We start from the raw sequence: 24,598 nt of genomic DNA, 5'->3' as shown, positions 1-24,598 counted from the left end.
AAGCTCCAGGGAGGTGGGGGTGGGAAAAAGGCTGGGAAGGGCGAGCAGCTCCCAAGAACAGCCTAGGAGGACTGACTAGAGGCAAGTTTGGAAGGGCCTTGTATTTAATAAGGAATGGGAATTGTCCTAGAAGTTGAAGGATCTCCAGAAGTTGGTGAGCGGTTGAATATTGGTAGTAGTAATGAAAAGGATAAACTGGAGACAATCTAAATGATGTGAAAGGAGGAAATTATGTAGAGGGTTACTATCAATGAACATGTTCCAGAGTTATTTTCCATTCCTTAGAGGGAACCATTAGTAGGATTTGGTGACAATTTCTTTAGTAATTGCATGCATATGCAAACACACACATAAACCAATTTAAAAACACAAATCACATCAGGGTGCCTGGATGGCTCAGTCGGTTAAGCGTCCGACTTCAGCTCAGGTCATAACCTTGTAGTTTGTGAGTTCAAGCCCTGTGTCAGTCTCTGTGCTGACAGCTTGGAGCCTGGAGCCTTCTTTGGATTCTGTGTCTCCCTCTCTCTCTGCCCCTCTTCCACTCACACTCTGTCTCTGTCTCTCTCTCAAAAAATAAATAAACATTAAAAAAGTTAAAAACACAAATCACATCAGTTATACTCTACGTGCTATTTCCCATTTTTTTCCAGTTATCAATACCTTCATGGTTATTTTCTGTGTCATCTCAAGGAGACTTGCTTCTTTCCTTTTTATTGGGCGCTATTATACGGATATACTAGAATTATGTAACCATTCCCTTACAGACAGATACTTAGGTTGTTTCCACTATTTACAAACAATGCTTCAGGGACCAACTTGCTAATAATACGCATACATTTTTATCTCTTATTTCTCCAGACAGTAAGACCAGTTTTGCCACTATTTGAATGGTGACAGTTTTAGGCTGGATCACAGAAACACAACTGGGCAGGCCATTTGAGGTGACAATTGTGGTTAAGGGATACCTGGTATGCCTCAATTATGCCCAGAATGGTGTCTTGAACATAGTGAGCACTCAATAAGTATTTGTTGAATGAATGAACAAATGAATCCACATCTACTACAGACACTTGTGTGGTCTGCCCTGCCCTCTTCTTCAACAGGGTTTCTCAAGCTCAGCACTATTGACTTTGAGGGCTGCCTGCTTTGATGTGGGGGCTGTCCTGTACATTGCAGAATGTTCAGCAGGATCCCTGGTCTCTACCCACTAGATGCCACTAGTACAACCCCAGTCGCAGCAACCGACAATGTCTGCAGAAATTGCCAAATGTCCCCTGGGAAAGAAATGAGTCCCAGTTGAGAAACATTGATTTACAACACGGATTTACTTGTGTAGGGGCAAAGGCCCTTTCTAAAAACACTTCTGCCAATCCTCCCATATTACAAGGGTTTTCATGGAGATTCTGCATTATTCTTGGTTCAGATGTTATTTCCCTGACATCTCCTTCATGACTTAAGTCAATCCTCATTATTTGTCAGTCTCCCTTATACCTTCTCTACTCACCAAATGCTCCTCCTTAGTACTTATCTAAAATGAATTTTAGATATGAGTATTATTAAATTAAGCTATTTGCCTCACTCAACTCTCTAGAGGCAGCCACAAGTAAAAATTTGGCATGTAACATGGAACTTTTTGCTCACCATGTTTCTATCTAGTGCCCGAAACAATGCCTGACATATAGTAGGTGCTCACTTCTCTTGGATGGATGGACAGCAATCTGTTACCAGTCAGCAATGGCCAGCCCCAGGTACAACAGGCTTCGGCCAGTTTTTGTTCCTGTGACTTCTGAAACAATTTTGAAAAACAAGGCCATCTCTACCTACATTTTATTTTTTTTATTTATTTTTATTTATTTTTAATTTTTTTAACATTTATTTATTTTTGAGACAGAAAGAGACAAAGCATGAATGGGGGAGGGTCAGAGAGAGAGGGAGACACAGAATCTGAAACAGGCTCCAGGCTCTGAGCTGTCAGTGCAGAGCCCGACGTGGGGCTCGAACTCACAGACCGCGAGATCCTGCGAAGTTGGACGCTTAACCGACTGAGCCACCCAGGCGCCCCTCTACCTACATTTTAAAGTTGATGTGTGACATGCTCATCATTAGGTTCATAGGGCTTCAAGATAATACCTTCCAGCATATTGTAAATATTGGAATTAAAAACTTAAGTTGTGACATCATTCTTTAAATATACTTATTCACGGGGCGCCTGGGTGGCTCAGTAGCTTAAGCGTCCAACTTCGGCTCAGGTCATGATCTCGGGGCTCGTGAATTTGAGCCCCGCGTCGGGTTCTGTGCTGACAGCTCAGAGCCTGGAACCTGCTTCAGATTCTGTGTCTCCCTCTCTCTGCCCCTCCCATGCTCATGCTCTGTCTCTCTCTGTCTCTCAATAATAAATAAACGTTAAAAAAAAATTAAATATACCTATTCATCTGTTATTATTTCCGAGATTCCCTATGATTCACTTTCACAGTAGTTTCCCTCAAATTCAAGGAATAGAAGAAACAAATTTTGTTAAATAAATAAAAAAAGCAAACTTGGGGCACCTGTGTGGCTCAGTCAGTTGAGCGCCCAACTTCGGCTCAGGTCATGATCTTATTGTTTGTGTGTTCGAGCCCCGCGTTGGGCTTCTTGCTGACAGCCTGGAGTCTGGAGACTGCTTTGGATTCTGTGTCTCCATGTCTCTCTCTGCCCCTTCCCAGCTTGCACACTCTCTCTCTCTCTCTCACGAAAATAAACTAAAAAAAGAAAAATACCTTAATTAATCATTAAAGGAAGCTGAATTAAATTATTAAAGGAAGTTTCCAGTTTGGGGACCTGGAGCTGGAGATTTTCACATTTGGAGTAATGGCACCTTAGTAAGATTTGTGGGATGAGGGGTACACTTTCCAGTAAGGGTTATTACAACACAGGCACTTTCTTAGGCAAATCAGTTTTAGGAAGGTGTGCCTAGAGGAACCAGTTCCCTAAAAACAATCCTTGTGAAGTCTGGACGGCCATTCTGGGGGTAATGCAGCCTAGAGGCCTGCAGGGGGCAGTATTGGACAAGCTGTTCGACTCGATCTCGGGGGCTCTATCTCAGGGGTAGTGGGCCGCCCAGCCGGGTCCCCTCTGGCGTGTTTGTGTTTGCACAGTGAATTATTCATAGAAAACGGGCTCCAAGGAGAATGGAGGCCAGACTCCTCTATCCTGTATCTAGAATCAGGGCCCAGGACTGTAAACAGATGAAAACCTTTTTCTCTGTTTCAAGAACTGGAATTAGGAAAGAAATTGAGGAGTGAAGTCATGCATCTGAATCCACCGTGAGGTTTTTTATTTTCCTCTTAGGAAATGAAAACAATAGTGAAATCTCAGTAATTTATAGCTTCAGCACACAGTAAGCACAGTGGCCCAAAACTCCTGCTCTGGAATCAGACAGATGGGTGGCTCGGGTCTTTCCCTGGCCAGCACACCTTTCCCAGCCTCTGCTTCTCTTGCTGTCCTATCCGAACATGACTACCTTCCTCAGAGGGCTGCTGGGAGGAGAAATGAGCCAGCGCAGGAAAAGGGCTCAGCACATGAATGGCATTTAGCAAGAGCTTAATAAATAACAGTGATGATCGTGAAGATGATGATACAGCGTTTGTCAGGCATGAGTGTTTCAAAACTTTGATTCATCTCTGAAGAGGAAAACTCAGAGGTGAAAAACCAAGCCATTTAAACATTTTAAGTTTTATACCCCTGGGAGATAGAAGCAGAAGCAGCCACCCGGTTGGGGGAGGGGGGAGTCAGGGCCCTTCAGTGTTACAACCTCACTCTGTTCCTTGACTTTGCTCCTGAGCGCCTTCCAGGTCCGAAGGTCCCACCCCAGTGCTGATAAGAGGGTCTCTATGTCTAAGATAGTGTTGTATGTTGGTTATATGACAGGTCAACCAGCCTCAGACATAATAGTAATGGCATTGTTCATTATACTTGTCCTCTGTGAAACCTCACAGGATGGGGGTAAGCTAGTTGACATAAAGTTAGTAATGTGGACTAACTGCTGGGATATATGAAAAGTAAGGTTCACAGCAAGATCCCCACAGCTCTGCCGTATACGGGGAGAGGCAACAGAGACTAGCTCAGACAGAGGCACGGAGACAACTTGGATAAGATAATGGTCCTTTCACCTGGCAGCTATCCAGCCCCCAAATAGCTTTTGTATCCAGCCCAAAAATAAGATCACATGAGAGGGGAGAAAGAAATACACAAGTGCCTGTCCTTGGGCTTTCCGTGGGTACCCCAGCATCAGCCGCACTGGTGGGGGGCCCCCGGAGAGGGTGGCCTCCCAGTGCACTGGCTGCCTCCCTCCCCTGGCTCTCCCGGGCTGGGAAAACAACCTGTATCAGGGCGGGTGTGGTGTGTGCTTTGCACTCAGCTCTTCTCTCAGGACTCCCTTGAGCTCCATTCACACCAGAGAGGCAGCAGGAGAGAGAGGACAGGCGGAACCAACAGCCTCAACTCCAGGGGAATAAGGGCATCGCCTCCTTTTGGTGAAGGACACTCCCTTCTGATGGAGAATGGGAACTCCCTTCCTCCTGCAGCGGCCTGCCTGCAGCACTCCCGTTAGGTCACCCTGGACGCTGTAGGCTGCTGTGGCTGCCTCGCCCCAGAAAGAAAGTGCCCCAGAGCCAAAGCAAAGAGGTGAGTGCATCCGTTTCGTTTCTCTGAGGGGCTCATGACTACAGACTTCGTGCTCGGGTCCAGCATGAATGCTCTCCCCTGCCCCTCTTCTTCCTCTTCGCCTCCCTGATCTGGGTCTCTGGCAGACTTGAGTCTGTGTGATGGATGCTAGCTTAAAATACCTGTACTCTCTTCTCTCATTTTGAGGCTACTATGCTCCCAGAAAGAACAGGGTAGGTCCAGTTCTTAGCGGGGAAGTGAGAAATGATTCCCACCAAGTGAATTATGTTTGCTGAGATCCAAGAAGATGTTTTCCAAGAAACCATTAGACAAATCCCATTGCAGTCGAGTTCATCTTAGTTTTAAAAAGCCCTGCATGAAATAGGAAACAAAAGGAGGCCGGCTCATTCCTTATTATTGGACAAAAGGGGGAAAAAAAACCCACAAGGGAGATGTGCAGATCTTCCTCTCTCCTCCTTCCTTCCACACCTTTTCCTGACTTCTTAGAACTCTGTAAAATATACTTAACAGATCCCAGAACTCATTTCTTTGGTTGAGAACAAGAGGGATAAAATGCAGGGTTTGGGGAGAATTGCTCTGTAAGCCGAGTCAAGGGACAAAGAAGACAAGGCAATTGTGCAGTCTCGGCTTCCCCTCCCAAGCACGTGACATGTACTTGTGCCTGTCTGGGGATGTGTACAGATGTCGCCATCACTAGCAAATGCGTACCACTGACCCTTGTTACACACCACGCCACCCCCTGACTATGGACTACAAATACCTATGCTAAGAAGAAGCCCACAAAACGTAGGTGGGAGCAAGACACTCCAGTAAAGCAGGATTCTTTTAGCGACAATAGACTGAAACCCGGTTTGAAGAGACTTGTGCCAAAAGAAGGAAATTTGTTTGCTTGTGTAACTGAAAAGGCTGTGGTATGGTGGGATCCAGGTGCCCAGATGGTAGCATCCCAACTCTGTCTCTCTCTGTTTCTTGGCTCTGCATCCCCGTGTCATTGTAGCCCAGGAAGACTCACCTAAGGCAGTGGCAAGATGGCCACCAGCAACTCCAGGCTGACACCCTAATGGCAAAGCCACCCTCTAGAAGAACAGGCATGTCCTTTTCCCAAGAGTCTAGAGTCTCAGAGTCGCATCTCACTGAACCAGTGTGGGCACTGTGGCCATCCTTGCCATGGGGTGTAGTCATCCCCACCCAAACCACACAGACTGGAAGGAATGAAGGGCTGGGTCCCCAAAGATAACCAAGGTGCTAGTCCTAGAGGAGGGGCCTGGACACAATGCTTGCCACTGTGCATTGCTATTTTTGTGATGGTCTGGATGAAGACTTAAAACTCCTCCAACATCACTTTTCCTCCCTCTTATAGTCCACAAAAATCAGTGACAGAAAGTCTCATAATAAGGATAGTTATTAGTAGAAGTGACTGAAAGACCCCATGGCATCTCATTCCTAGAGAGACCCCCACAGAGTGCAAAAGAAAACAGAAGGCTTTTCTCGGGCTCAGTGCCCAGACGACCCATCATGACGAGACGCACCTAGGCCCCCAACCTTGCCTGTGTGCAGACAGATCTCCCCTCCTCGGTCCCCTGTCCTTGTCCACCTGTGTCTCCCTCTGCTCTGTGGATGTGAACCCACCCTGCCTTTCAAGGGCCAGCCTCAGTGCTGCCTCCCCTGAGGCCTTCCCTGGCTCGTCGAGCCTTTCTGCAATCTCGCACCCTGTAAAAAACTTGAATTTTACATTCCTGGGGGAAACTGGATTTTATCCCTAGCCCTCTCTGTGGTGTCTGACACATAGCAAGTGCCAAGTGACCAATAGAAACCCAGCTTCCATAAATACCTGAGAGAGGATGGCTAGGTTATGTGAAGTCCTAAATTCTGATTTTAAAAGTAATAATTATAGCAAACATTAATTGAGCTCCAGCTGTATGCTGCAGCCTCAGAGTCATCATCTCAGGTAACCTTCACGATGACCCTACAAGGCAAATATTGGCATTATCCCTCATTTAACATATGGGGAAACTGAGGCTCATAGAATTAACTTACTTGTCCCTTAAGCGGTGACATGGGAGTTACAACCCAGGCATGCCTGCCATCTCATTTCCTATTAAATTTGGCATTTACATACTTACCAGGGGAGCTTCTGGCTGCCTGATTTTCAAGACCAAGGAACACCGTTGGCTGGTCAAAGAGCATGAGTAAGCTTGGGTGTTTTGGACCCACCTTCTGCCACTTGGGTCTCCGAGTGCCTCTACAGGGGGGTCCTTATTAGTTTGTACCCAGGGGCGAAGAGACACTTGCCTACCCCAAAGCCACAAAGGTCAGGGGAGCATGGATTTCACAAAAGGAGATGCCTCTGGGGCCCTGAAGAGGGAGGTACTTTTGAGGAAATGTTAGCTGAAAGTGGGTTTTAGAATTTCAACTTGCCCTTTTGGCTGTCCATCATTGGGCAGATGGCCCTGACGTTTCTACCCTCACAGGGTAGCTCGCAGGATTTGGAAAGCAACAAAATCTGATCTCAAAGGAAACCAAAACGTTGAGACTATGGTGAGTATTTTTTTGGACTAGCTATGCTTCTAACAACCAGCCACTGGCCTCTTGTCTGATGCTGTCACCTCTGATGCCAGCGAGGCCCTTGGTTTGAGGGTATGTGGTTTCCGTGACACACACTGACCTATTCGTATGGGTCAGCATCTTCTCAAGAGCAGATCCTATTTGATTTAGGCCATTAATCCTCACAAGGTCCTGCAGGAGGGTCAGAGACCTGGCGCCCTCACAAGTGAGACACGGCAAGACTGATCGGGTCCCAGATTACCTAGAAGCAGAGAAGGGCCTAGCCTGGGGGTAACAGAGCTCTGAGGTCTTAGGATCCAAGCCTGCTCGCTTCTCCATGAGTTTACTGTAAAAAAAAAAAAAAATTAAAACCAAAAGAATTATACAGGCTAAGTAAAACTCTTTGGGTAAGTCTTTCAGAGGAAAACCACTGTCAGACCCAACAGAAATGAAAATATATGTTCTCACAAAAACTATACATGTCCATGGCAGCATCATTCATCACAGTCCAAACAGGGAAACAAGCCAAAAGTCCATTCACCGATGAATGGATAAATAAAATGTGGCATATCCACACAATGAAATACTACTCAGCGATAAAAAGGAATGAAGTGCTGAAACATGCTGTAACACCGATGAACCTCAGAGACATTATGCTTTTGAAGGGAAAGAAACCCATACTGTATGATTTCATTTCTACGAAACGGCCATAACAGGCAATTCTACAGAGACAGAAAGTACATTGGTGGTTGCCTAGGCCTGGCAGGAACATGGTGTGGGGAGTACTTGCTAATGAGTATGGGGTTTCTTTTTGGGGATGACAAAACTGTTCTAAAATTAGCGGTGATGGCTGTACAACCACGTGAATACATTGAAACCATTTAATTGTTTACTTTAAATGAGTGAACTATATGGTATATGAATTATATCTCAAAGTTGTTTAAAAACCCAACCATGGCTAATCAAATAATGAACCCAGTGACGGCTTCCCTGAAGGATGTGGCCTCACCCCATCTGCTCTGATAAGCTTAGGTCTTCTCCCACAGAGCTCGGCCACAGACCACCCAGACAATCCAAGTGGAAAGAATATAGATGGGAAAAACGGGATCCTTAGATTTCTCCACAGAGTCTAAGCTGGGAGGATTTCTGTTCCCCTCTTTCCTGTGTGGATTATTCAAAATGTTATGGAAGCAATCTCACTATTCTCTTTTCATTTCTGGGTTTCAAGTCCTGCTCCAAAAAGCATTCTCCCTTCTAAGATTATAAATCTTATTGGGGCTCTGAGTGCCTCTGAGTGGCTCTGAGCAACTCTACAGGGGGGTCCTTATTAGTTTGTACCTTATTTAAAATAAATAATAAGATTATTAATCTTATTAATTCATGTTTTCCTCTAAGGTTTGTCTTCTTACATTTAACTTTCTGATTCCTGAGGAATTTAAATGCTAAACTAAGGATCCACGTTGTTTTTGGTTTTTTGCCACATAGACAATTCACAAATCAGGAGTTTTGAATTTTGACTTGGGGTATCTTGTAACTTCCAGGAATTAAACATAAAAAAGGTGTGTGTGTGTGTGTGTGTGTGTGTGTGTGTGTGTGTGTGTGTTCAGGAAAAGGGTTACAGACCTTACAGACCTTGTCAGATTCTCAGGGGTTTTGTGACTCACAGGAAAACCACTGGACTCCCTACATTTCATAACCTGGGGTCCAGGTAGACTATGTATGTGTGTTCCAAAGCACGAGGCAGAATCCAAGCCAAGGGGACAATTATTAAACAACTACAGGGGAGGCCTGAGCGATTACTTCTGGGCAAAATTCTCCATCACATGTCAAGTGAGAGTCATCCCACCTTTTGTTCTCATGGTTTACTGAGGCAGAGAACAAGATGGGACTCCCGTGGATCTCCCAGGGCCTATAAAACATTACATTTTTATTCATCTGCTGACGAATCAGTGGAGCTAATAAATCATGTTCTAAAAGTAGCTGACAAAACTTGGACCCTCTTGTCACAAAGAATTTGAGGAGACTTACAGACATAAATATAAGTAAATAATGAAGTGGAAAAGCCATGACAAAGAAGGTGGCAGTCCCTCAGGTGCACACTCATACATTCATGTGACAAATACATATGCACACCCACCGTGGGCCAGGCACTGTCGAGACTAAGGGTTCTCAGAGTTTGGTTCCTGGACGCAGTTTCACCATCATCTGGGAACTTGCTAGCCGTGCACATTTCCAGGCCCACTCCAGACCTCCTGAATTAGAAGCTTTGGAGTTGGGGCCCAGCAATCTGTGTTTTAATCAACCCTCCACGTGATTCCAACGCACATCCAAGCTTGAGAACCACTGGTCTAGACACGGAGGATGTAATGGTGAAAAGACAGATGAAATCCCTGCTTTCCTCATGGAGTTTATATTCCAGTGTGTGTGGCAGAGGGGTCAGGAAACAAACCAGTAAACAGCTAACTGAATATCATAATGTTCCATGGCAGTAAGGTCTGTGAAGGAAAAGAAAGCAGGAGGATGTGAAGAACAGTGATAGGGGCTGATTTAGAGCAAGTGGTCAGGGAGAAGGTGATCTGAAATGAGACAAGAATGATAAGCAAGAGCTTGCCATACAAAGAGGGGCAGAAAACAAATGTGTACACCTCAGGAAGCAAGAGTAGCAGGGGCAAAGGTCCTGAGGTAGGACGTTTGGCCTAGATGAGTAGTATGACTGGAACAAATGACCAAGCAGCTCATAGGAGGTGGACTTAGGGAAGCAGTTGGTGATAGCAAGCTTAGCTTTCATTCTTAGAGCAAGTCAAAGGCCCTGGACAGTTGTGAACAAACAGGTATATGATCTGATTTATCTTTTAGCAGGATCCCTCTGGAATGAACTATAGAGAGTAAGTTGGGTAGAAGCAGGGAAATCAGCTAGGAGGATTTTGCAATAGCCCAGGAACACTGGTGCTTGGACGGACTACACCAATGTGCAAAGATTTATTACTAAGTGAAAAGCAAACAACAATGCAGGACATTGCTCGTAAATTGTTTTTGAGCATATACACATTCAGGTGTATGAAGCCGTTTCCCCACTAAAGGGTCCAGGAAAAAAAAAGTTAATAGTGGTTATCTTTGGGGAGAGGGGCTTAGTGAGGGTCATTTTATACCCTTCTGTACACTGTGCATGTCGCCGTGTGTGCAAAGCATTACTTTTATTTAAAAATAAAATATATTAAAATAAAAATTTAAAAATTGAGATAAAGGAAAACATAAAATAGAAGAGGCAGTGGATGATCAATATCACAGAGAAGAAGAAGCCCACCCCTCATGGGTTAGTCCCTTCCAAGTACAATCCCCTGAAGAAGCGAGAGAGCCAGGCTGACCCTGGGGTGAGCTCCTGTTCTTGGATTACCATAGGATCAGGTGACTGCCCCCTTGAGAACCACTGGGCCCTGTTTCTGTCCTGCAGCTCTGTGACGTTTGTGGCTTTCAGGTCTCCTCAGGCAACTAATACAATTTCCTGTAAACGTCTGCGGCATTTCCCTATGCCCTGTGTGTCAAATCCCTCCCCTCCGTCATCCTGGCAGTTGGTTCGCCATGAGGCCAGCATGCCCTTCATTTAATTGCATGATTTGGCATAAACAGAAGGAAATACTTTGCTAGGGGAGAGAGGAGAGTGCAGCATCTGATTTCTCCTGTCAGCTGATCAGGATTTGTTATGTCCCAACAAGGTCAAATGGAATTAGAAAGAAAATGCAGTGTGTCTAGTGTGTGTTTCAAATAACTGCATCACTTACGGAAACAGGACGAACGAATGGGGAAATTTTAAAGCAAATACTGACTGTCAGCTTCAAGATTCAAGGCACAAGAAGCCATTGCTTCTATGTTATGCCCAGAGAGAGAAAGAATAGTTGCTGGGGGCATTTTGAATTCTGCTGATTCTATCTATCATGCTTTGGTTCCACTCTCATGTTGGGGCAATTAAAAAGTGATGTCTGCTTTTCAGAAGCCCCAAGCACAGAATAAGTCAAGGCATGGAAATGCCACATTCTACTTTTAGCACTCTTCTAAGGATCTTATAAGAGGTTTAGAGCCACGTTCTGTGATAGCAACTGCTGAAGCGCTCCATTGTGAATCAATCTCTTAGGACGTGGAAAGAAAAATCTCACTTCCAGAAGCAGCCACAACATTTCAGGTGTGGATGACTCCGGCCATGGCCACACCTCTGTGGATAAAACTACAAGGCTTCTACAGGATTTCTGTTGGTCTTGCAAATCTGTCATGTTCTTCCTTTCACAGACCCACCCCCTGCAGTGTTAGTAGGCCTGCATATAGGGTGTTTTTTTTTTTTTAATGTTTATTTATTTATTTTGAGAGAGAGAGACCACAAGCACGGGAGAGGGGCAGAGGGAGAGATAGAGAATCCCAAGCAGGCTCCATGTTCAACACGGAGACTGATACAGGGTTTGATCTGCCGACCCTGAGATTGTGATCTGAGCCGAAATTGAGAGTTGGACACTTAACCGACGGAGCCCCTCAGGCATCCCCCTGCAGATAGGTTTTAATCATTGCAGAAACGGCTTTAAATGTGGTCTAAGAGCTTTGAGGGAAGGTATGTTTCTGTTACATGACCTGCATAGGATCTAGAGCATTATGGATGCTTAATGAACAGCCTCAACAGCTATTATTTCCTGGCCCAGAGCTGGAGGGCTCTTCTGAGGCCAGACCTTCAGACAAGGCAATCTCCAAGTCTCTTCCCAGGCTAAATAATAGGCCAGAAAGCATTAACATTATCATGTCTCATGACTCAAAACATCCAAATGTATATTATTTAAAAGACAAATTTAGACGCTTGATATGAAAGTTGAAATAAATGTGGAGTTTGGGGGATATTAAAGTGAAATTTTTAAAAATTCAATATTGAGGGGAATTATATTACAGTAAATACTCTAAGGAACTGAGGATTCATTATTTCCCAGTATTTGGACAGTAACATTGCTGAATATCAGATATGCAGTAAAGAAATTAGTTTAGGGGAGCCCAGGTGGCTCAGTCTATTAGGCATCCAACTTTGGCTCAGGTCATGATCTCATGGTTCATGAGTTCAAGCCCCACATCGGACTCTGTGCTGACAACTCAGAGCCTGGAGCCTTCTTCAGATTCTGTGTCTCCCTCTCTCTGCCCCTCCCTCACTTGCACTCTGTCTCTCTCTTGAAGATAAATAAACATGAAAGAAAGAAAGAAAGAAAGAAAGAAAGAAAGAAAGAAAGAAAGAAAGAAAGAAAGAAAGAAAGAAAGAAAGAAAGAAAAAGGAGTTTATATCAGTAGCTAGGGATTATCTTTGTGGAAAATTCTTGTAGGTTTTTTTTTTTTTTAACAGCAGTTCACAACTGGATATAATGGAGAAATAACACTAAAATAATAACTTACACTTGTGTTACCCATTTTCAAGGTGCTTTCACACATTTTGGCACACTGGATGGTCCCATTACTCCTGTTGGCTTGCAGGGAAGATGCGGTTAGCAGTCTCATCCATCTCCTTTAGGAAGGATGGAATGGGAACCCGGCCGAGCTGCACAGGAAGGGTCAACCACACAGTGTGGGCAGGTTCAAGGGCATGACCCTGAGCTAGGGACACCTGCTTTTAGTCACAGCAAAGGCTTTTATTAGGGGATGCACGCTGGGTGAGACCCTGAGCCGCATCTCTGTCCTGAGAATTTTTAGTTAGCTATTTAATGGGTTTAATTTCCTAATTTACTGTTTCCTAACCTTAAGATCTATCTTTCCATGTGGTTGAAAGTTAACATGCACACTGGAGGTAGCATAATAATTCTCCAGTATTGAGAAGACGATTATCCGAAATATTTTTATCTTTCTGTGCTTCAGAAGGTCCTTTGGAATTGTGTAGACACTCAGGAAGATTATTATTTTTGAAAGCAAATTATGAGTACCTTTGAATACATAGACATGGCAGCTCACGGAGGTTCCAATTAATAAAATTTAGTGAAATCATTTTTTTTCTGTACTTTTCAAGTCCCTTTCAGGAGAGCCGTGGCTTATCCATCCTGTTCCAGGGAATGAGCTTCTCGGAGGCTCATCTCCTCAAAAGGCACAAAAACGGCTCCCTGGATGCCACGTGATGCCTTTGGAGAGAGGCTCCCACCTCCACCTTCCAAGGGGAGGTGGAGACCAGAGAGCATTATTTTTTTTTAATGTTTTTGTTTTTGTTTTGAGAGAGAGAGAGAGAGAGTAGGGGAGGGACAGAGACAGAGGGAGACACAGAATCCGAAGCAGGCTCCAGGCTCTGACCTGTCAGCACAGAGCCCGAGATGCGGCTTGAACCCGCGAACTCAGAGATCATGATCTGAGCCAAAGTCGGATGCTCAACCGACTGAGCCACCCAGGTGCCCCCAGAGAGCATATTTCTAGCTCTCACAGGTCACTCCGTACCTGTCTATCTGAATCAGCAGGCGGGCGGGCTGGGACAAACATTCATGCATACAAACACATACCTCCCAGGCTTCCAATGCCTACATACGGAGTAGAGACCTTCTTCAGTTATAGGAAACTATTCATCATGTTTCCATTTAGTCTCTTCAAAGATACCTCCTGATCCACATCCTTTTAATCCAATTTCCAGCTTCATTCCCTACCTGCCAGCCAAAGTTATTTGTACAGGCAGCTTCCTCCCTTCCTCACCCTGCGCTGGCCAGTGGCATGAAGATGATGCCTGTGGTCCTTTAATGAAATCCCCGCCCCTGGAGCTGGGCTCACCTGAGGATTCATTAGCCCGGTTCAGCAGTGACAGGCTTGACCACTGGTCAGGAACGACAGAAATACTCGCTCCACAGCCCCATCCAGCCCTACCCTGGACAGCCATTGCCTTGGATGGCTTTGCAACATGCCCGTTGCAAGGCTTGGCCCTAGGAATGGCACAAACAGACACACACACACTCTGCCACACGCAGACACCTACACCCTGCGCAGGGATGCCAGATGACAGAACAGAAAAGGACTCTTTCATCCAGCAGCCTTCTGATTCCAGAGGAGCGTCTCTGAGCCACGACCTGCTGTTTCCCTGGTGACTGAGGCTTCCAAATAAACAGGATTCTGCTCAGACAGGCCAGTAGTCCATTCGGCTCAGCCATTTGCCCCAAGACAAACCACGTTAAAATAACACCCAGGATAGCTGCCGTCTGTCGTCTCTGCCTCCCTTCCCTGCTGGCCAATAGCTCTGCCTGCTGCTGGCTGTCCAGAGTTGGGGGCACTTAGAGCTCTGTGTATGTCCCTGTGGGTGGGGTCAGTGCGGGCTAGAGGCTACAGGCAGGTCCCCTCTGCTGATAAACAAGGTCAGAGAGAGACCCAGAGGCTGGCATTCTCAGCTCCCCAGCCTGCCTCCCTGCTTCCCACATGGCCCTGCGGGACTGGTAGCCGGCTCTGTGGCATGGTGTCTGGAGGCAGACCAGCAACCTGATGTGCATGCCACGGCCCGTCCCCTCTCCCCACACAGAGCTGCAGTAACCGAGAAGTTCAGAGAGCCGGCGTGGAGCTGCTGGGAAAGCAGCCGCAGCACAGTGACAGTGACACGGAGCAGACGACACCCAGGGGATTTCCGTGTTGCCCTTGGACGAAGAGACACAGTCCTCAGCCTACAAGGTTTTCAGGTAAGAATCTGAGTCTCCGTTTCAGGGAGGAAAGAGCAGGTTGTGTGCAGAGCTGAGGGCGTGCGTATGTGTGTGTGTCCAAGTGCAAGGATAATATTACATGAAGAGGGGGGAAAAAAACGGGAAGACTGAAGGCAGTGGGATGTTTTAAGCAGATACCACTGGAACCAGTTCCCCGGCAAGTGGATCCCCAGAAGCTCGCCTCTGGCTGGGTTGTTTAATCCATGGTGCTGGCCGCTCTGGGGAGAGGCATCGCCCGTGGCACAGGCATGTAAAAATAGCACCTAGACTTCAGAGACTGTAAAAACGATCCTGCACCATGCTGCCCCAGCACCTTTATTCCTCCACTGCCGGGCCAGTGAGGACTGGAGGGGGCGGAATGTCCTCATTTACTGAAGCGCTGGATACAGCCCCTTGGGTTCCACAGAGGCCAAAATCGGTGGCTTTAGTAAGTCTGGAGGGCGTGAGCCCGCTGTGTCACACTCACCCTCTTGGGGAACCTGGACATTCAGCTGCCTCGGGAAGGCTGTTCACTGAGCACCTCAGACTTTATCCAAATTTCGATACAAAAGTCGGGCTGAAATACAGGATTAGCCGAATGTGATACGATAGGCGGCTATTCGGATGGCCCCGTGGCTCACCTGGACTATTCCTTACCTTCCTTCTGATCTTTGAACATCACATGCTCATCTCAGTGCCCCTGCAGACTGGCACTGGAGGAGAAGGTGCGGGAATGGCTAGCCACATCCACGTCACTATTACATGCCCAAAGTGTGCAAGGCTTCTAGAGAAGAACACTTGAAGAATTCAGACCTCCAGGTCTGGGGGAGAATTTAGGCATCAAGTGCCCATTTTCAGAGACCCAAGAGGAACTCACCTTATCTGGGCACTGGGGTCTAAGAGCTCCCTGCGTGACTCAGCAGAATGTAAACATTCAGTGCTTTCTCTAGCTGCTTTAACCACTGCGCCGCCACCCCCCCCCCCAACCTCCCCACACATTCTTCTGCATTCTTTTTCTGCTTTGGCACTTTCCCTTTCATTCCCCACAGAGATGTGATTGTTTATGATGTAGTTCTGCAAACAGCGGTGGGAGAGGCGAGCATCCGCCAGAGGATGACCGGGGCTTTGTGTGAGGCTCAGCCAGCCCTGATGGTGGCAAAGGGTTGAAAAGAAATAAGCCCGGCTTTGCAAAGTGGTGTCCAGTGAAGGGCTGGCCGGCTGTTTACTGGGACTGTCTGGGTGAATGAGTGTGGATTTTGGTGGAGACTGTGATTCACAGTCACAAATTCCCTTTTCCTTTGTTTTCTTTGTGTTGGTCATTGAGGGCTTCTGAGGAAATTCCCCTTTTCAGATCGTATATCTGAAGGCAAGATCATCAAAGGTGCTGCTGAGGGCAGCTGGTGAGCACTGGAGGCTTTCTTCTGTTGACCCTGCCTTTGCTAGTATGAGTAAATGGCTTTGCAAATGAAGTACTTGATCAAAGGCCAAACTGATACACAAATAATGAAGGGAGAAAAACAGAGTTTCTTGTAAACTCTCCCAGATCTGCTGTGCATACATACAGATACGGCTTGCCTGGTTCCGAAAAGGATTTAAGGAAGCGCTATGAGGTTGGTTAAGTGGTTTGACGTCATAGGCCAGTAGCATCAACCACAATGATGTTGCTTTCAGTGGTGAGGGTGGACGGCATCTTAGGCTCCACCTACACGAAGTGAAGGGATGCCTGACCCAGGATGGAGAGTGTGCTCGCTCGCCTGGCTCACATGCGTTCTGTGGATGCTAGTAAACCATGGAGGATCACGGAGCTGCCAGGCCTGCTGGGCCACCCTCTAGGAGTGAGGGAGGTACAGAGTGTAAGGCATTCCCCATCCACCTTATCAAAGGGTGTTGCTTGGCCAACGCAATGCTCCTTGAGTTAAGCTGCTGGAAAAGCAATCTGTCACGGGTGCCGCAAGCATACCCGGTTTTAGGTAAATCTAATGCCTACACGTGAAACGAATTATAGGTGGATGAAGATTTTTTTCCCCGTTTTTCACTAATCAACACATGCTCACGGAGTACTGACAAGGGGTCCCATCTCAAGGTACAACTGGATTGAGCCCACTCAGCCACAGAAAAGGGAGGGCACCTACCTGGGGGGGCGGGGGCAGGTAACAGACAGTGAGTGTGGACTGACAGGATGTCCAACTCAGCTGGGAGGCAGGGTCCAAGGTATGGGAACAAGGGCAAGCATCCAGGCCAGTGGTCTACAGAGAGAGAAGAGGAAGGAAGGGAATATGAAGTGTCTGATTCCTAAATATTCCGAATTAAGAGAGGCAGCCTAATATAGTGGTCAAGTGCATAGATTCTGCAGCGGGGCTCCCTGGGGTTCAGATTCAGACTGTGCCGTTTATTAATCTTGTGGCTTTGTGCCTCAGTTTCCGCATCTGTAAAATGGGGTAAAAAAGTATCAACCTTGTCGCTGAAAGGCTCATATGAGTCATGCTCTTAGTGCCTGGCTTATAGTAACTACTATGTATTTGCTCTTATTATTATTATTAGTGAAAGGTGAGTTCTGAACACGCTGTACAAGTCCTTTTGTTCCGAAGTCCAAAGTGACACTTTATGTTTCCTGTGCCCTTACTATGTGCCGGGTACTCGACTTGGCTTTATGTATCTGACCTTGCTGAATTCTCATAACAACCCTGGGAAGTAGGAATTGAGGCTTGCTGGGCTGGGCCATTTGCCAAAGTTCACGCAGTCACCAAGTGACAGAGTCACATGTCATACCCAGGCTGTGCTCCCACCTGATTTGCCATGTATGTTTTATCGGATCACTGGAGGGGTCCTAAGAGACAGGTGGAATTTGGTGACAGGAATTCACGACAGGTGATATTTGAAGACCTAGGAAAGTAGGCCAGGATTTGGAAACTCTCCTAAGAAAGGCAGACCCCCGGGGGTGCCTGGGTGGCTGAGTCGGTTAAGCATCTGATTTCAGCTCATGCCATGATCCGTGATCTCATTGTTCATGGGTTCGAGCCCCACATCAGACTGTGCCAATAGCTCAGAGCCTGGAGCCTGCTTCGGATTCTGTGTGTGTGTGTGTGTGTGTGTGTGTGTGTCTGCTCCGCCCCCATTCACACTCTCTCTCTCTCTCTCAAAAATAAATAAACGTTTTTTAAAAAATTTTAAAAAAGAAAGAAAGAAAGGCAGACCCCAGCTTGACCCACAGTCAGACTCTCCACTTTGAGAACCTACCGCTTTTGAGACCAGGTCTTCAGGAACAAGACACGAATTCAGTCACGGGGGAACAAGAGGGGCCTCAGGTTTTCCTAAACCAGTCAGCAGATGATGCCCAAGAAGAGAGGAAATGGTGCCTGACGACAGACACAGAGGCAGAGGCACAAGCCTGCTGGGCCAGCACCCCGCTTCAACTCTGCAGGCCTGAGGTCAGAGGTCAGCTTGAGGTCAGCTCAACGTCAAGACTGGGTGACTCCAGTCGTAGAGAGAGAAGGGATGGGCCATCCAGAACTTGGTGTCTGTAAAAGACTCGATCTGCCGGTGCAACCCCTCTAAGGAGAACGTTTAAAATGCGACAGAGATTTGTTTTCTGCATAACTGCTCACGACCTCTGACTTTGTCCAAGGAATGCTAGTGGTGGGGACAGGCGTGAGGAGCAAGCCCCTCTTGCACCAGAGCTGTACAGGTGTGGGAGGGGGACCTCAGACAAGACTCCCCTCTGTCTCTCCAGGACCTGTAGTTTGCAAACAAATGTGTATAAGAATCACAGGGGAGCTTGTTTAAAAAATCAAGTACCCAGGTCCGGCCCACCGAAGTCCCGACTTAGCCAGGTTCCGGAGGGACTCACAATTTTGCATTTCCTGGGTAGGGCCCAGGTGATTCCATCTTTGGTCCACAGGGGACAGTTGAGGAAACCCAAGTCTGACCATGGCTCTGGTTCTTTTCCCTTCATTGCTGTGAACGAGAACACAGAGTCATTTGGTCTGAGTCAGGGACAAGTGGCCTCTTCCTTGTCATCCCCTCCTTCCTGAATTACCATCTTCCTCGGACTAGCCCTCCACGTGTTGCAACATCCACGACAGTGTCCACACTGCACGCCGAGCTGTTATGTGCCAGGCACAGGGCCAACCCCTTCATGCTATTCCCTCACTCAACCCTCACAACCACCCCATAAGTTAGGTGCAATTATTATCCACCTTTTACAAGTGAGGGGAAAGCCCTCACTGCTAGGAAGTGGCCGATCTGGGGTATGAACTCTGGACAAGCAGATTACCAGAGCACCATCATGGAACCTCCTATCAGTGGAGTTTTACCTGTTGGTCACTTCAGCCTTCCCTTCTCGCTCTTGGGTGCCTTTCTCTGGTTCACGTTCCTCTCTGGTCCGCTTCCATGCCCAGGCCCCTGTATAACTTCCTCAGAAGATGATGCGGCCCTGTGCTCCCCTACTTTTTTCTCATTCAATCAATCAGAAAGGGCTGGGGCAAAGGGCAGGTGGAAGGCAGGTGTTAGGAGCTGAACTACGTCCTCTCCTCAAATTCACACGTTGAAGTCCTAACCTGCAGAGTATCAGAATGTGACCTTATTTGGAGACGCCTTTACAGAGGATATCAAGTTTAAATGATGTCATTAGGGTGGGCCCTAATGCCAGCATGACTGGCATCCTTATAGAATGGGGAAATTGGGACAGAAAGACATACCTAGAGGGAAGATGGCATGAAGACACAGGGAAAAGAAGGCCATCTACAAGTCATGGAGAGAGGCCTGGAACAATGCTTCTCCTCCCAGCCCTCAGAAGGAACCAGCCCTGCTGATACCCTGACCTTGGACTTCTGGCCTCCAGAACTGTGAGCCAATACACTTCTGTTGTTTAAGCCACCAGTCTGTGGTACTTGTTGGGGGAGCCCTGGAAAACTACTATGGTGAGAGCCTAGGTTCACCCCCAGGTCCTGAGTTTGGAGTGATCTAGTTTGAGGCCAACACATCCTACCAAGTTATGACAACTTTCTCGTCTCTTTAACTCAGGAGTCAACTTGTGTTGACTTTAAACAGTGTTCATGGGACTCACAGAGAGTCCAAGTCCCAGGAAGGAAGAAGGAATGAGCAGCAAGGATGACGAGGGGAGGAGAGAGGAGGGAAGGGAAAGTAAAGAAATAAAGAAGCAGCCTGATAAAGAGGACAGAGAATGGGGACTGGGAGGGGGGTTACTTGAGGGTCACTAGTGCCTTCACCTCAGGTTCATTCACCTCATTTGTGAGCTACTGCCAGTGTGCCAGGGAGCATGCTAGACACTGGGGCTGTGATACAGCCTGGAACGGACGGTTCCCGCCTTCCTGAAAGCTAGAGGCTAGAGAGGGACACAGACTCAATCACACAGTAATTTTCCTGCGTGTCTCAGGAAAGCATATGCAGTACCGGACCCAGTCATGGGGTCTGGAAAGGTTTTGGTGAGTTCGTGACGCTTGGGTTGAGATGTAGGGGATGGGCAAGCGTCCACTGGGTGAGGGACGAGTGTTTCAGACGGAGGGAAAATACTGCAAAGGTCACACAGTGTGAGGAAGTGCGGCATTGCCAAGGGGTGGAGGAAAGGCTAGTATGGCTGGAAGAAGGAAGGGAAGAATGAATGTAGGGAAGAAGGGGGACGGGTCAGAGAGCAAGGCCCAGGAGGGGGCCAGACCATGGCAGCTGGGTTGACAGTTTGGGTCCTTCAAGTGAGAACCACAGAAGGCCAGAGAAGGAAGGAATCCTGGATACGGCAAACTCCTTTCAACAAAGGGAATGCTGGGATAGAGACATCAAAGGCATGCTTTAGCAGTGGGTCTTTCCAAAAGCAAGACATCAGACTTTCTGAGTTCACAAACTTGGGGTTGGCTGCTTCGCCTCTAGGGAATGAAGTTCTAGCCATTGTCGACCCTCAACAGAGCACATTCTAGGTGTTTGTCAAGGCTCCATTGGGAAGGGTCAAACGGGGACAGTTCTGTCCTGTCAACGGTTAATGAGCCAGCTTGGCAGCTCGGACAGGTTGGCTGGGCAGCCCCCCATTTGGCAACACTTGGAGGACACAGGGGGGCCTCCGAATATAACCCGTCTGCTTGCTGTACTTTGTCTGAAGGTGCAGGAGCAGGCATGCATTCCAGAGGCACATTATTCAGTGGGGGCTGTGGAGAATGGCAGAGATTCCAGTTATGAAGGGGAAAGAGGTAAGGACAGGGAGCCCAGAGAGACCGCTGAGGGCACTAGGGGTGCAAGTGGGCAGAGAAGCATCTGAAAGGAGCAGTGCAAAGGACCTGATGCCAAATGCTGCCTCACTGGTGAGCTCACGGGAGCAGTGGCAAGATGGGCCCACAGCCGGCGAGTTCCCACTTGGGTGGTGCCTGAGCGCCCCACTACCACACGCACGCCATCTCCATCGCTGGGAAACTTCTCGTCAGTGCCAGGTATCGTTGGCGTAATACACTCAGGAGCCCCCATGTAAAAGTGAACGCAACGCCTTTGCCAGGAGCCCCGCCTGCCACAAAAAGAACTCTCTTCCTTTTTCTTCCTGGAGAGGGGCTGGATCTGGCTAAGCAAGGATGAGTTGTGGGGGCAAGCGGGGCACACTTTGGAAAATAGAGGGGATTTTCAGGAAGGTGAGTAAGCAGCCCAAGGCCTCTTGGGGAGCAGGATCCCCTGACTCTGCTCCTCTTACCTCTCCCACCCACTCGAGCCCCACTGGCCTCTTTTCTGTTCCTCTGAGGTTCCATGTCCTTACCAGCCTCTTGGACATTGTGACTGCTGTTCCATCCACCTGGAATGCTCTACCTTGTTCTTCTTTTTTTTTTTTTTTAATGTTTACTTATTTATTTTGAGAGAGAGAGAGAGAGAGGGAAAGAGAGTGAGCGAGCATGAGCAGGGGAGAGGCAGAGACAGAGGGAGGGAGAGTATCCCAAGCAGGCTCGGCACTGTCAGCCCAGAGCCCAACCCAGGGCTCAAACCCGTGAACCGTGATATCATGACTTGAGCCGAAGTCGGATGCTTACCCGACTGAGCCACCAGGTGCCCCAACCCTGTTCTTCACATAGCAGATCTTTTCATCCTTGGGCCTCACCTCTCTCAGCAACTCCCCCAAAGAGGCTTCCTTTCCCGTCTCTATCATGGGACTTGCCTCAGTCTGTATTTATCTTGTCAACTTTTTAAACACTTGCTATTGTCTGAAACGTGAGCCTCACAAGGGCAGGATCTCATCCATCTTGTTTTGTGCTGTATCCCTGGGACAGAGCCTAGCCACAGAGGTGCTCAGTAAATACTGGCCCAATGAATGAATGAGTGACTCATAGAATCTTGGATTCAGAAATCCAAGGCCCAGGACAGAAGTGGGATCTCCCGCTCTCTGCTGCTCCTCACAGTTCTAGAAAAGGGTGCACCACATGTGAAAGCAAAGCTGACAAGTTTGTGTCTAGGGCCTGTGACCCTGACTTAGGGGACCACACTCCTCGTGGACCCCAGGCCATATGCCACCTACTCTGGCTTAGCCAGCCTACTCTCAGCTCTTCAGAGAACTCACTTTGGTTGCCTGGAAAAATCCAGCTTAGTGGTATTATTCATGCTTAGAGATGAATAACTTCTTTTGGCTGATGGGCATCAAAGGGAAACAAGTGATGTCAGGCACCTAGAAGGGAGACATCGATCTGGCGTGTTCCGGGCCTCGCACCCATGGGGGCAGATGGACCACAGCATCTCTGCCTTTGCCATCGGTCTGATGGGGACACAAGCAGTCTGCGTTGATTAATCAATGTGTGCAAAGTGCTGCACCAATACCTCTGGGGACATAAAGAGCCTCTAGAAAACAAGCCTCTTCTTTTACTTCCTCACAACCTCTGTCAGAGTTTAGAAATGGCAACTGTGGGAGAGCGGAGATGAAGGCTCCAGTCATTCCCTGGAGCCCACACAGAGCAAGTCTGCAGCCCAGAGAACATTCCCCTGGTTCAGAGTCACGGGCTGAGTCGGCCCAGGCTTCTTGGCCTTTGGTGACAGGGTGTTTAAGTTGCAGGAGCAAAGGCAAAATCTCTACTCAGTTGGCCAAAAAACCTTGCTGCCATTTTCCCTGGCTGGTCCTGGATGTCTTTGCTGAGGGCTCTGGAAGCAGAGTCCTAACTTCCTTGGAAAGAGAGCTAACATGGAAGCCCAAGACTCTTCTCATTATTTCATTATTTCAGGGTGACAGTCAGTGGTGCATAATGGTAGGGTAGCAAAATGGCCAACAGCATGGACTCTGGCGCAAGACCGGGTATGAATTTTGGCTCTGACCCTCAATAGCTACGTGGCCCTGGCCAAGTTTCTGTAAAATAGAGAGAATAGGGGCACCTATTTCCTCAGGTTGTGGCCAGGACAAGTCCATACTGGGTCCCATTATCGGCACTAGGGGCTGCTCTCTCACAGGGCTGCCCTAAGACTTCAGTGAGACAGTACATGTAAAGCCCCAAAAATGTTTCAGTAGGCAACACACAGCACAGTATTTGCCCAATAAAATATTAATTATTGCTACCAATAGGTTTGCAGTCTGGCTAATGCTTTTCTGGAAGCCTTCATAAGAATGTATTTGATGTTAAAAAATGGTCCTGGGGCATGAAGGTGGTCACCTGCTGTCCTGCTGTTCCTCCATCAGCTTTTTTTTGTTGCAAGGGGCAATTATCACCCTGTGCTTTCTCAGCACTTAAAAGCCTCAGATCAGGAAACTAGAACTAGCCGAGAAAGCAACAGACCCCTTACAGAGCTGAAGCATGGAACAGACACAGGCCATTTGTTCAGCAGTTTTAGGCTGAGGGCGTTTCCAACAAACAATTAAAGAAGGAGTCAACCCCAGCAGGCTCCTTCTGCTCAATCCACAAAAGGGCTTTGGGATTCCCACGCACAGACAGGCACGGGGTTTCTCAGGGCACAGACGACTCAGAAATGCTGCTCAAGGGCCCTGGCCCGGGGCTTTGAGCTTAAATCATTTGAAAATCAACTACAGGGATGAAAGGGACAGTCTGCAGGAGGCTGGCCTGCACTGGATCTTGCATTCGGGCCGTCCAGTACTCCGCCTCTCCCTCCGGAGTGACCTTGGGTACGGAACTGGTCCTTTTTAGACTTTGGGTTCCTTCTCTACAAGAGCTGCCTCTGGAGAGTGGCTTGGAGGTTAAGCATGGTGTGCAAAGTTCCAGCTGTCTCCCTCCATACCCGTTCCTCTGTGGCCCTCTTGACCATCACATAGCTGTGGATATGGAAAAAACCCAGTGGTGATCAATGTTGTAAAGGCTTGCAAATATTTGCTTGCACCAGGTGACCATGAGCGCATCACTTGGCTGCTGGAGCAGCATAGAGAGATGGATTATGGGAAGGGGTCCAGGCCACAGTCTGAAGGAGGGGATGTTGGCAGCCCCCACACTCAGCTCGGCCCATCCTTGCACCACAGGGACCAGGCCGAGATTATGGATTTTTAGCCTGCTGTTCCCCTGGGTCGTCAGACTTCTCACGAAGGCCTGAAGATTGATGGTCTTCCTTAAAAGAGGTGGACCCCTTCCTGACCCACTCTGACCTTCCCCAGATGCCTCCCCACCTCCCACTAAGGCCCGAGGATTTAACACACAGCTGGTTCAGGGTGGATCCAACTGTAGGCAGTGCACGTGGGGGGAGAGCGTTTCCAAGGCGATGTCCGAGTTGTCTCTAGTGACCCATTGACCTGACCCTCCCCGCCTTACGCTGCCCCAAAACTGAGCTAAGACTTTGGA

The 24,598-nt window shown here is 47.8% G+C and overlaps 1 protein-coding gene across 6 annotated transcripts in view; it reads left to right on the top strand.

Annotated features, from left to right (window-relative positions):
- Nucleotides 1–4,208: 4,208 nt before the first annotated feature.
- Nucleotides 4,209–24,598, top strand: part of FGF1 (fibroblast growth factor 1) — a 103,313-nt gene continuing 82,923 nt past the window's right edge. Inside the window, exons 1-2 of one of the 6 annotated variants that reach the window (XM_027042672.2) lie at nt 4,209–4,662; nt 14,699–14,852. The gene's annotated coding sequence lies outside the window, so the exon portion shown is untranslated. Of the gene's footprint in view, nt 4,663–13,980; nt 14,270–14,328; nt 14,853–19,249; nt 19,697–24,598 lie in introns of those variants that run through there. The other 5 variants (XM_027042661.2, XM_053222477.1, XM_027042621.2 and 2 more) reach the window with 5 other exon arrangements.

This window comes from Acinonyx jubatus, chromosome A1, assembly GCF_027475565.1.
Source record: "Acinonyx jubatus isolate Ajub_Pintada_27869175 chromosome A1, VMU_Ajub_asm_v1.0, whole genome shotgun sequence".
Classification (NCBI taxonomy): Eukaryota; Metazoa; Chordata; class Mammalia; order Carnivora; family Felidae; genus Acinonyx; species Acinonyx jubatus.
This window is presented reverse-complemented; position numbering and strand designations above follow the sequence as displayed.